This window comes from Schistocerca nitens, chromosome 4 (genome assembly GCF_023898315.1).
Source record: "Schistocerca nitens isolate TAMUIC-IGC-003100 chromosome 4, iqSchNite1.1, whole genome shotgun sequence".
Taxonomy (NCBI): Eukaryota; Metazoa; Arthropoda; class Insecta; order Orthoptera; family Acrididae; genus Schistocerca; species Schistocerca nitens.
The window spans coordinates 25,062,970-25,077,318 of NC_064617.1; positions in this window are offsets into that span (position 1 = coordinate 25,062,970).

Here is a 14,349-nt window from a genome sequence, read left to right on the forward strand (position 1 = left end):
AGACGGAACACAATCGTGATTATCCCACGCACCCTGACTGCAAATTTGTATCTGCTGTGCTGCCACTCATGAACAGCATCCAGGCGGTGATTTCCAATACATAAAGCCACATGGCGTTGATGCTGCAATGAGACTACCATAGTAGAGTCAACTATCAAGGAGCTCACATCTCCAACATCTAATTGTGTATGGCTCCGATGCTTACGAAGGAAAACGGCACGAGACTCTCCACTCTCCTTAAAATGACGATTAAAAAAAAAAAAGGTTGGACTCTATATTTTCCTTGCCTCTTCACCAGAATCAGATCCGGTACCATATCTATCCACACGATCCTCTAATTAACGCTTTCTGATTTGAATCCAGTAACGACAGAAAAATAATAATGTCAAACACGTCTGTTATGAAGTCAGTCAAACCTAAGAACCTTCAACATCGCAGCGCGTCAGCAATCGTTGGTTAATATATTAAAAAACTAAAAACCCGCCTCGATTGCGAAAAAAGCACCTAGTGTTAACCTAGGTTTCGGCGTAGATAACTACACCTTCTTCAGAACAACAATAATACCCACAAGTGCCTAAGAAGACCTTTGTCAATGATTAAAAGAACACCATAGCTATACATTTATAAACGAAAAAAAAAGGAAAACACAAACAGTAGTTATGTACAAAGTCTTTTAATCATTGACAAAGGTCTTCTTAGGCACTTATTGTTGTTCTGAAGAAGGTGTAGTTATGGTTCAAATGGCTCTGAGCACTATGGGACTCAACTGCTGTGGTCATAAGTCCCCTAGAACTTAGAACTACTTAAACCTAACTAACCTAAGGACATCACACAACACCCAGCCATCACGAGGCAGAGAAAATCCCTGACCCCGCCGGGAATCGAACCCGGGAACCCGGGCGTGGGAAGCGAGAACGCTACCGCACGACCACGAGATGCGGGCAAGGTGTAGTTATCTACGCCGAAACCTAGGTTAACACTAGGTGCTTTTTTCGCAATCGAGGCGGGTTTTTAGGTTTTTAATATATCAGTCAAACCTGATAAATAACTGCAGCGCAATAAAGAACTCTACGAACCAAAAAAAAAGAAAAGAATGTGTTCGGCATGGCTGCGTTTCCATCCCTATTTATTGGCGCAACAACGTCTTCAGTTACATTAAAGGAGAAAGGTCCCTTGTACGCACTGAATGCATGGATCCAGACGGGCTGAATACTCACCGTGTGTCCTCTCCATGCCTGAACCTGAGGAAGACCTCCAGGTTTCTCTGGGTGCCGCCTGCACCACCGGCAAAGCGCGCCTCTCTTCTGCCGGAATAAGTGCCTGCAGAACACCACAGGACAACATACTCTCTGAATTACAGGGCAACACTAACGTCTTAAAGCAAATTTACTTAAAGCCTAAACTACGGTAAAGCCTAATTTCTTGTTTCGTATATTGTCCTGGATCATGTTTCGTGACGTGTTCGCAGAAGGACCAATAGGAAAAAAACCATTCAGATTACTGGAAACACTTAGAACGTAAAATATTTACATTTCTTTGAGTACATATGAGTCAGCTGAACAAACAAGTTTCAGGGCGTGAACTTCTGTACTCTCATTCTTCGTCAGGAATATAATATTTATCACCTCATTACGTGTGTGGGGTTAATCCCATCATCTGTGGTATGAAACATGCAATGTAAGACAAGCATCTGAAAGGTCCACATTACAGCAACGCAGTGAAGCTGACAAAAGTACCTGTCAAAATCAAGTAGACTGTTACCTGCTACTCCATTCCGTAATATCACCGATGCGCAAACTGTCACAAGCGGTTCCACATGGTACAAAGCACACAGTAGGTGGCGTTAGTGACAATATGCCAATGACAACAGGCAAACTACAATATGACAACGCTTGTCAAGACGTACATGTATATTTAACCTACATACGAAACCTGTCTTAATAAACGAATCACAGTCTAACAAGGCCATAACTGAGACATTCCAAGCAGCTAGAGAGTGAATATACGAAGAGACAGATAGTGAAAGAGCTCAGTATGTCAATTTCAGCCAAAATGTCAAAATCAGTGTTACGTGACACACACTAATTACGTGTGGCTCAATAAATATAAGCCTTAAAAACGTGGAAGGGAAAGGCGGGAAGCCTTATTACGATTACAGGGAAGCAATGTCAGCTATGACCCAGTAACAGGTAATGCCTATAACACCGAGATCGGTCGCTACAATTTCACCGCAAAAACTGTCAGTAACTGCAGTAATAAATTATAGCCAGCAAGGCACTACGGATTGGTGGTATTAAACATAGCAACAACGCGCATATCGGACTGTTCGGTATGCCATTTCCAGCTAATTATTTGCACGACGGTAAATGACAGTAAAATTGTTTAAAACGGTAGTACGTAATAACGAAAGTTTTAGCCATCCTGTTGAAGATAATAGTTCGCGGCAGCGGAAATAATAAACGATCAAAAGTGAAATTTTTAAATATACAAAATGGAAGGGGAATTACTGCTGTCAGCTGGAGCGGGAAATTAAACGGAACAGCGGCAGCGAGCGAAAATGTATCCCGGACCGGGGTTCGAATCCAGGATCTTCTGCTTACTAGGCAGGTGCGGTAACTACTGCGCGATCATTTTTTTTTTATTATCAGGACGACTTGGTACTATCATGACACCTCAGTAGACCATAGTCAAAACATCATGTAATATAAGCTGCAAATTAGAGAAAAAATTAACTATGGTAACAGAATAATCTCCGGGCGGGGACTACTTAAGAGGATGTCGTTGAGAAAGAAAACTGGCGTTCTACGGATCGGAGCGTGGAATGTCAGATCTCTTAATCGGGCAGGTAGGTGAGAAAATTTAAAACTGGAAATGGATAGGTTAAAGTTATATATAGTGGGAACTAGTGACGTTCGGTGGCAGGAGGAACAAGACTTTTGGTTAGGTTAATACAGGGTTATGAATACAAAATCAAATAGGGGTAATGCAGGAGTAGGTTTAATAATGAACAAAAAAATAGGAGTACGTGTAAGCTTCCACAAACAACATAGTGAACGCATTATTCTGGCCAAGATAGACACGAAGCCCACGCCTACTACAGTAGTACAAGTTTATATGCCAACTAGTTATGCAGATGACGAAGAAATTGATGAAATGTATGATGACATAAAAGAAATTATTCAGGTAGTGAAGGGAGACGAAAATTTAATAGTCATGGGTGACTGGAATACAAGAGTAGGAAAAGGGAGAGAAGAAACATAGTAGGTGAATATGGTTTGGGGTTAAGAAATGAAAGAGGAAGCCGCCTGGTAGGATTTTGCGCAGAGCATAACTTAATCATAGTTAACACTTGGTTCAAGAATCATAAAAGGAGGTTGTATACATGGAAGAACCCTGGAGATACTAAAAGGTATCAGATAGATTATATAATGGTAAGACAGAGATTTAGGAAACAGGTTTTAAATTGTAAGACACTTCCAGGGGTAGATGTTGATTCTGACCACGATCTATTGGTTATGAACTGTAGATTAAAACTGAAGAAACTGCAAAAAGGTGGGAATTCAAGGAGATCGGACCTGGATAAACTAACTAAACCAGAGGTTGTAGAGAGTTTCAGGGAGAGCATAAGGGAACAATTGACAGGAACGGGGGAAAGAAATACAGTAGAAGAAGAAAGGTTGTAGAGAGTTTCAGGGAGAGCATAAGGGAACAATTGACAGGTACGGGGGAAAGAAATACAGTAGAAGAAGAATGGGTAGCTTTGAGGGTTGAAATAGTGAAGGCAGCAGAGGATCAAATAGGTAAAACGACGAGGGCTAGTAGAAACCCTTGGGTAACAGAAGAAATATTGAATTTAATTGATGAAAGGAGAAAATATAAAAATGCAGTAAATGAAGCAGGTAAAAATGAATAAAATGGTTCTGAGCACTATGCGACTTAATTTCTGTGGTCATCAGTCGCCTAGAACTTATAACTAACTGAACCAAACTAACCTAAGGACATCACACACATCCATGCCCGAGGCAGGATTCGAACCTGCGACCGTAGCAGTCGCGCGGTTTCGGACTAAAAATGAATACAAACGTCTCAAAAATGATATCAACAGGCAGTGCAAAACGGCTAAGCAGGGATGGCTTGAGGACAAATGTGAGGATGTAGAGGCTTATCTCACGAGGGGTAAAATAGATACTGCCTACAGGAAAATTAAAGAGACCTTGGGAGAAAGGAGAACCACTTGCATCAATATCAAGAGCTTGGATGGAAACCCAGTTCTAAGCAAAGAAGGGAAAGCAGAAAGGTGGAAGGAGTATATAGAGGGTCTGTACAAGGGCGATGTACTTGAGGACAATATTATGGAAATGGAAGATTATGTAGATGAGGATGAAATGGAAGATATGGTACTGCGTGAAGAGTTTGACAGAGCATTGAAAGACGTAAGTCGCAACAAGGCCCCCGGAGTAGACAGCATTCCATTAGATCTACTGACAGCCTTGGGAGAGCCAGTCCTGACGAAACTCTACCATGTGGTGAGCAAGATGTATGACACAGGCGAAATACCATCAGACTTCAAGAAGAATATTGTTGTGGACTGACAAGGCAGCCAGTCCACAGTGACGGGTAGCCGAGAGGGTACACGTACACACACGCCGACTGGCGCGAAGTCTGGAACAGGATTCGTAATGAATGTGATAAAGAAAAGAACGTAGCTACTAGAACACTTAACTTTTATATCGTCCTTTGGTATACAGCATTCTTGATGATACAAGTGAGACTATCTTGAGATACATGCAATGGTACAAATGGCGCCTTGCTAGGTCGTAGCCATTAACTTAGCTGAAGGCTATTCTAACTGTCTCTCGGCAAATGAGAGAAAGGCTTCGTCAGTGTAGTCGCTAGCAACGTCGTCGTACAACTGGGGCGAGTGCTAGTACGTCTCTCCAGACCTGCCGTGTGGTGGCGCTCGGTCTGCGATCACACAGTGGCGACACGCGGGTCCGACATGTACTAATGGACCGCGGCCGATTTAAAGCTACCACCTAGCAAGTGTGGTGGTGTCTGGCGGTGACACTACATTCCTCCCCCGCAATTCGGCGAACGGTCGTGTGATAAGGCTTCCGCCCGCCGTGGGGAGGACCCCATGTTGACGTATGCGATGGGGTGGGGAGCCTAACAACAGGCGAGGCCGTGCCACCCGCACCCTGCCATTCGGTCCGAGGGGAGCTAGAAAACGCCTGAAAACCCAGTCCAGGGTGCACGTCAACATGCGCCCGTAATGAGACAGGAGGAGCCGAAGGGTCGACCTCCATTGCGTCGGGGGATCCGACGCGCGATGACGACATCTGGGCCGGAACGGGCAAGAGTTCCATGGCGGAGGACAGCTGGTCACGGAAAGCGATCGGCGGCGCGTGACCCAGGGAGGCGCTGGGCGGTTGCAGCGAAGCGTCCACTGCTGGTGGCGCCGGCGGGAGAACAGGCGGCGGCGGCGGCGTCATGTCGCCATGAGGCAATAGAGGGAAGGCAGCGTCGGTAACACCTGGGGATGAGGCGAGCCAGTAGATGGGTCCCCAGGGCGCTGACCGGACGGCACCGTCGCTGAAAGCAGACGGGGAGCGGCAGAACCCGGGCGACGACAGAGGCGCAGCTGATTGAGATGCCGAAGCACCTCACCAGAGGCCCCCAAAACCAAATACATCGCGCGGCCGAGGCAGCGAAGAATGCGCCCTGCGAGCCAACGCCGTGAACCTCGATAGTTGCGATAGAAGACAACGTCGCCAGGAGCAAAAGCAGGAGTCTGCCGCTGCACAGGAACCTGATGCGGTGGATGTAGCAAAGACAGCAAGGTTCGATGAGGACGACCGTGGAGCAACTCAGCCGGCGAGCGACCATCGCGGGGCTGAGAGCGATACGAGGACAAAAAGAGCAATAACGCGTCCTCCCGAGAATGCGACTCTTTCAACTTCAACATCTGTGACGTGAAAGTCCGGACCAATCGTTCAGCGGCACCGTTTGACTGTGGCGAAAACGGCGCGGATGTCAGATGTTGAATACCATTGGCCTTGCAGAATGACTGAAATTCTGCGGACATGAATTGTGGGCCATTGTCGGAAACAGTCTGCGGAAGACCTTCAATGCAAAAAATAGCAGACAACGCTGGGATGGTGGCAGCAGACGTCGTCGAAGACATCCGGACAACAAATGGAAAATTACTGAAAGAATCGACCACAACCAACCATCGAGCATTCCAGAATGGACCAGCAAAATCTATGTGCAAACGTTGCCAAGGGGAAGTGGCTTGTGGCCATGCAAAGAATTTCCGCGGCGGTGCGGATCGTTGTTCGGCACACGCCATGCAAGAAGAGCACATATTCGTAATCGCAGCATCGATTCCGAACCAAGTACAGTGCTGACGAGCAAGTTGTTTCGTGCGCACTATACCCCAATGTCCTTGGTGAAGGAGCCGTAAGACAGAGGACTGTAACGAACGTGGGAACACTACTCGGGACTGATCATTATCAGAACGCAACAACAAAACACCACGTCGTACAAAAAATCTCTCCTTGTGAGCAAAAAATCGGCGAACCAACGGATCCTCGATCTGTGACTTCGACAAGGGCCATTGCGTAGCAACAAAACGCAAAACAGTAGCAAGGACAGGGTCAGAAGCTGTGGCCGTAGCTACACGACGAAAATCAATCGGAAACGATTCGACCACGTCATCGGTTTCCGCACCAATGAACATGCAAGCAAGTTCGGAAGAATCGAATGCTTTATCCTCAGCAACAGGCAAACGGGACAACGCATCGGCGTTGCCGTGGTTAGCAGTGGACCGATACAAGATATCGTAGCGGTTGGCGACCTCATAACGCAATGCGTGGGGAACATTGCGCGCTCTGAAAAATTTCGGTTGCGCGTCGACTTTCAGTTCGAAATGTGCTTCATAGTTCGTAGCGCAACCAAGGCCCGGTGCAAAAATGTCTGCAAATTCGTCACAGAGACTAGAAACACTGGCTGAAGGCACAGTCGGATTCACTGATAGGACCTGATTGACGATAGACAAGTTAAACAACTGAAATAAATTTAAACCAAACAAGTTCACAGCAGTAGAAGAACGAAGAACGTAAAATGACAAAAGTTTTGTTTGTCCCTTGTATGTTGCAAGAAGGCTGCACTGTCCAAACACAGGGATATGCTGTCCTGAACACCTCGTGAGCTGAACATTTGCGGCACGCAACGGAGGTGCGCCCAGTTGTTTGTACGTGGCGTGATTGAGCAATGAAACTGCAGCTCCGGTATCGAGCTGTAACTGTATCACTTGTCCGGCAAAGTCCAAATCTACAAAAAGTTTATTGTCCTGCTGACGACAAGAGCGACTGTTTTGTGCAACGTGAACAGACACTGGTACAGAATCACGTGCGACGTGACGGGACTTCCGTCGACGTCGACGCACACTTTTTGTGGGAAGAACACAGGCACTGTGAGCGAGAGGAACACTGGGCGGAGTGGCACTAACTACATGAATGTCCATGGGCGAAGGTTCCCGAGCCTGAGTGTCCTTGGTTCGATTCCGGCGCGAAGCAAAGGGCCTGGAATGGTTGTGATTGTCTGATCTGAGCTTTTTCTGGCAAACACTTTGAACATGTCCTTTCTTATTACAGAAAAAGCAAATAGCCTGGCGTGACGGGCAATTCTCACGCGAATGTCTAGTTGCACACCGCGGGCATGATTTCACTGCATTTGCTTGCTTTTGCGGGACACGTGGCGGTGCGGACGTGCGCGAAGGCTGTTTACAGTTCCGCGCAGCGCGCGCGGCGGGCCGGTTAATGCGACACACAGCTGGCGAAGTTTCAAATGATTCCTGAGCAAAGTCAAGTGTGTCTTGCCTATCCAATATGTCTATCACTTGTTGAAGGGAGGGATTTACTAGTTTCAAAATCTGTTCCCTTATGCGAACATCAGAAACGTTCTGTGCTATTGCATCACGCACCATAGTATCTGAATAAGGGAGTCCACAGTCACATTCAAATGCACACTCCCTAGTAAGGCCTTGCAAAGTTGCAACCCACTCCCGATTAGTCTGACCGGCCGTACGTTTTGTACGGAAGAACGTATACCGTTTTGCAACTACATTAACTGTTTCTTTGAAATAGGCATCTAAAGCAGACAAAATTTCTTCGTATGACAGAGTTGCTACATCGCGTCGGGGAAACAATTTCACTATCACACGGTAGGTGGACACACCTACACACAAAAGCAAAAACGGCTGCCGCTCATTACCTTGAATTCTGTAGGCGGCGAGATGAAATCCAAATTGTCGACACCATTCCGGCCATGTTTCTTGGGTTGAATCAAAACTACGGAAGGACGGTGCAACTGCGTTTTGTGGCTGCGGTAGCGATGAAGCGGCGGCGGCCGCATCGTTTTGCAGCGCACGTTGACTCTGGACGAGCTGTCCCAGGGCATCCAATAACGCCTGCGTCTGCTGATTCTGCAAGCGATAAAATTCGGACAGTACATCTGGAGAATGTGGCGAAGCCATGACACAAGCAAATTAGTGCAATACGAACACTAAAGTCCCTTTTGAGACTCGTCGCCAATGTTGTGGACTGACAAGGCAGCCATTCCACAGTGACGGGTAGCCGAGAGGGCACACGTACACACACGCCGACTGGCGCGAAGTCTGGAACAGGATTCGTAATGAATGTGATAAAGAAAAGAACGTAGCTACTAGAACACTTAACTTTTATATCGTCCTTTGGTATACAGCATTCTTGATGATACAAGTGAGACTATCTTGAGATACATGCAATGGTACAAATGGCGCCTTGCTAGGTCGTAGCCATTAACTTAGCTGAAGGCTATTCTAACTGTCTCTCGGCAAATGAGAGAAAGGCTTCGTCAGTGTAGTCGCTAGCAACGTCGTCGTACAACTGGGGCGAGTGCTAGTACGTCTCTCCAGACCTGCCGTGTGGTGGCGCTCGGTCTGCGATCACACAGTGGCGACACGCGGGTCCGACATGTACTAATGTACCGCGGCCGATTTAAAGCAACCACCTAGCAAGTGTAGTGTCTGGCGGTGACACCACAAATATAATAATTCCAATCCCAAAGAAAGCTACGACTTGTTGTTGTTGTTGTGGTCTTCAGTCCTGAGACTGGTTTGATGCAGCTCTCCATGCTACTCTATCCTGTGCAAGCTTCTTCATCTCCCAGTACCTACTGCAACCTACATCCTTCTGAATCTGCTTAGTGTATTCATCTCTTGGTCTCCCTCTACGATTTTTACCCTCCACACTGCCCTCCAATACTAAATTGGTGATCCCTTGATGCCTCAGAACATGTCCTACCAACTTATCCCTTCTTCTGGTCAAGCTGTGCCACAAACTCCTCTTCTCCCCAATTCTATTCAGTACCTCTTCATTAGTTATGTGATCTACCCATCTAATCATCAGCATTCTTCTGTAGCACCACATTTCGAAAGCTTCTATTCTCTTCTTGTCCAAACTATTTACCGTCCATGTTTCACTTCCATACATGGCTACACTCCATACAAATACTTTCAGTAATGACTTCCTGACACTTAAATCTATACTCGATGTTAACAAATTTCTCTTCTTCAGAAACGCTTTCCTTGCCATTGCCAGTCTACATTTTATATCCTCTCTACTTCGACCATCATCAGTTATTTTGCTCCCCAAATAGCAAAACTCCTTTACTACCTGAAGCGTCTCGTTTCCTAATCTAATTCCCTCAGCATTACCCGACTTAATTCGACTACATTCCATTATCCTCGTTTTGCTTTTGTTGATGTTCATCTTATATCCTCCCTTCAAGACACCATCCATTCCGTTCAACTGCTCTTCCAAGTCCTTTGCTGTCTCTGAGAGAATTACAATGTCATCGGTGAACCTCAAAGTTTTTATATCTTCTCCATGGATTTTAATACCTACTCCCAATTTTTCTTTTGTTTCCTTTACTGCTTGCTCAATATACAGATTGAATAACATCGGGGAGAGGCTACAACCCTGTCTTACTCCCTTCCCAACCACTGCTTCCCTTTCATGTCCCTCGACTCTTATAACTGCCATCTGGTTTCTGTACAAATTGTAAATAGCCTTTCGCTCCCTGTATTTTACCCCTGCCACCTTTAGAATTTGAAAGAGAGTATTCCAGTCAACATTGTCAAAAGCTTTCTCTAAGTCTACAAATGCTAGAAACGTAGGTTTGCCTTTCCTTAATCTTTCTTCTAAGATAAGTCGTAAGGTCAGTATTGCCTCACGTGTTCCAGTATTTCTACGGAATCCAAACTGATCTTCCCCGAGGTCGGCTTCTACTAGTTTTTCCATTCGTCTGTAAAGAATTGGTGTTAGTATTTTGCAGCTGTGACTTATTAAACTGATTGTTCGGTAATTCTCACATCTGTCAACACCTGCTTTCTTTGGGATTGGAATTATTATATTCTTCTTGAAGTCTGAGGGTATTTCACCTGTTTCATACTTTTGCTCACCAGATGGTAGAGTTTTGTCAGGACTGGCTCTCCCAAGGGCGTCAGTAGTTCCAATGGAATGTTGTCTACTCCGGGGGCCTTGTTTCGACTCAGGTCTTTCAGTGCTCTGTCAAACTCTTCACGCAGTATCGTATCTCCCATTTCATCTTCATCTACATCCTCTTCCATTTCCATAATATTGTCCTCAAGTACATCGCCCTTGTATAGACCCTCTACACACTCCTTCCACCTTTTGCTTTCCCTTCTTTGCTTAGAACTGGGGTTCCATCTGAGCTCTTGATGTTCATACAAGTGGTTCTCTTTTCTCCAAAGGTCTCTTTAATTTTCCTGTAGGCAATATCTATCTTACCCCTAGTGAGAAAAGCCTCTACATCCTTACATTTGTCCTCTAGCCATCCCTGCTTAGCCATTTTGCACTTCCTGTCGATCTCATTTTTGAGACGTTTGTATTCCTTTTTGCCTGCTTCATTTACTGCATTTTTATATTTTCTTCTCTCATCAATTAAATTCAATATTTCTTTTGTTACCCTAGGATTTCTACTAGCCCTCGTCTTTTTACCTACTTGATCCTCTGCTGCCTTCACTACTTCATCCCTCAAAGCTACCGATTCTTCTTCTACTGTATTTCTTTTCCCCATTCCTGTCAATTGTTCCCATATGCTCTCTCTGAAACTCTGTACAACCTCTGGTTCTTTCAGTTTATCCAGGTCCCATCTCCTTAAATTCCCACCTTTTTGCAGTTTCTTCAGTTTTAATCTACAGGTCATAAACAATAGATTGTGGTCAGAGTCCACATCTGCCCCTGGAAATGTCTTACAATTTAAAACCTGGTTCCTAAATCTCTGTCTTACCATTATATAATCTATATGATACCTTTTAGTATCTCCAGGGTTCTTCCATGTATACCCTTCTATCATGATTCTTAAACCAAGTGTGAGCTATGATTATGTTGTGCTCTGTGCAAAATTCTACCAGGTGGCTTCCTCTTTCATTTCTTAGCACCAATCCATATTCTCCTACTACGTTTCCTTCTCTCCCTTTTCCTACACTCGAATTCCAGTCACCCATTACTATTAAATTTTCGTCTCCCTTCACTATCTGAATAATTTCTTTTATTTCATCATACATTTCTTCAATTTCTTCGTCATCTGCAGAGCTAGTTGGCATATAAACTTGTACTACTGTAGTAGGTGTGGGCTTCGTACCTATCTTGGCCACAATAATGCGTTCACAAAGCTTTTTGTAGTAGCTTACCCGCGTTCCTATTTTCCTATTCATTATTAAACCTACTCCTGCATTACCCCTATTTGACTTTGTGTTTATAAACCTGTAGACACCTGACCAGAAGTCTTGTTCCTCCTGCCACCGAACTTCATTAATTCCCACTATATCTAACTTTAACCTATCCATTTCCCTTTTAAAATTTTCTAACCTACCTGCCCGATTAAGGGACCTGACATTCTACGCTCCGATCCGTAGAACGCCAGTTTTCTTTCTCCTGATAACGACATCCTCTTGAGTAGTCCCCGCCCGGAGATCTGAATGGGGGATTATTTTACCTCCGGAATATTTTACCCAAGAGGACGCCATCATCATTTAATCATACAGTAAAGCTGCATGCCCTCGGGAAAAATTACGGCCGTAGTTTCCCCTTGCTTTCAGCCATTCGCAGTACCAGCATAGCAAGGCCGTTTTGGTTATTTTTACAAGGCCAGATCAGTCAACCATCCAGACTGTTGGCCTTGAAACTACTGAAAAGGCTGCTGCCCCTCTTCAGGACTTATCTTCACGACTTCAGAACTTATCTTCACGACTTATCTTAGAAGAAAGATTAAGGAAAGGCAAACCTACGTTTCTAGGATTTGTAGACTTAGAGAAAGCGTTTGACAATTTTGATTGGAATACTCACTTTCAAACTCTGAAGGTGGCAGGGGTAAAATACAGGGAGCGAAAGGCTATTTACAGTTTGTACAGAAACCAGATGGCAGTTATAAGAGTCGAGGGGTCTGAAAGGGAAGCAGTGGTTGGGAAGGGAGTGAGACAGGGTTGTAGCCTCTCCCCGATGTTATTTAATCTGTATATTGAGCAAGCAATAAAGGAAACAAAAGAAAAGTACGGAGTAGGTATTAAAATCCACGGAGAAGAAATAAAAACTTCGAGGTTCGCCGAACACATTGTAATTCTGTCAGAGACTGCAAAGGACTTGGAAGAGCAGTTGAACGGAATGGACAGTGTCTTCTTGAAAGGAGGGTATAAGACGAATATCAACAAAAGCAAAACGAGGATAATGGAATGTAGTCGAATTAATTGGGTGATACTGAGGGAATTAGATTAGGATACACTTAAAGTAGAATAGGAGTTTTGCAATTTGGGGAGCAAAATAACTGATGATGGTGGAAGTAGAGAGGATATAAAATGTAGACTGGCAATGGCAAGGAAAGCGTTTCTGAAGAAGAAAAATTTGTTCACATCGAGTATAGATTTAAGTGTCAGGAAGTCGTTTCTGAGAGTATTTGTATGGAGTGTAGCCATGTATGGAAGTGAAACGTGGACGATAAATAGTTTGGACAAGAAGAGAATAGAAACTTTCGAAATGTGGTGCTACAGAAGAATGCTGAAGATTAGATGGGTAGATCACATAACTAATGAGGAGGTATTGAATAGAATTGGGGAGAAGAGGAGGTTGTGGCACGACTAGAAGAAGAGATCAGTTTATAGGACATGTTCTGAGACATCGGGGGATCACCAATTTAGTATTGGATGGCAGCGTGGAGGGTAAAAATCGTAGAGGGAGACCAAGAGATAAATACAATAAGCAGATTCAGAAGGATGTAGGCTGCAGTAGGTACTGGGAGATGAAGAAGCTTGCATAGGATAGAGTAGCATGGAGAGCTGCATCAAACCAGTCTCAGGACTGAAGACCACCACAACAACAACAACAATAACAAAAACAGAATAATATAAAAAAGAGAATAATAAAAGAAAAAAAAACAGAACCTAGCCGACAAACCACCACCAAGCTCACATGATATGTATGAACTATTATTTTTATATGGGTTTCTTAATTTTTTTTATTTTGTGTGATTTATTTATTTTTGTAGTTTTCAGTAGAATCTACAAGTTGAAGGAAAACAAAACCAGATTCCATTCAAAATAGCAAACTAAGAAAAATCCCAACCTGACTGCAAGGATTGTAGACGCTCATGTGAATCTATACTTCATCTATACGCATTTTACAGTAGAACTGGAGTGATGCTGAGTCAATATACAAAACAAAACGAACAGCCAAACCAGGAGAGGACGAGGCGAAGCAAATCAGATGGGAACAAACATAAAAAGAGGAGGAGGAGGAGGAGATTACTGTTTAACGTCCAGTCGCCAACGAGGTCATTAGAGACGGAGCACAAGATCGGATTAGGGAAGGATGGGGAAGGAAATCGGCCGTGCCCTTTCTAAGGAACCATCCCGGCATTTGCCTGAAGCGATTTAGGGAAATCACGGAAAACCTAAATCAGGATGGCCGGACGCGGGATTGAACCGTCGTCCTCCGGAATGCGAGTCCAGTGTGCTAACCACTGCGCCACCTCGCTCGGTTTACATAAAAAGAAACCCACTTATCAGAAAAATTAAACTAAACTACACCTTGCCGACGGAAAACAAGATTCAACATGTTGGTGAAGACGTCTCGATATCGAGACATTCGCAAGCACGTCCAATAGATCGTGATAATGTACTGTATGAAGTTCATGTGATCTCCCTCGCCTTCGACAACACAATGAACGAAGTATCCCAGCAACCACATAACGGTATGGGTTTTTGACCGTGGAAGGAAAGAAGAATCCGGG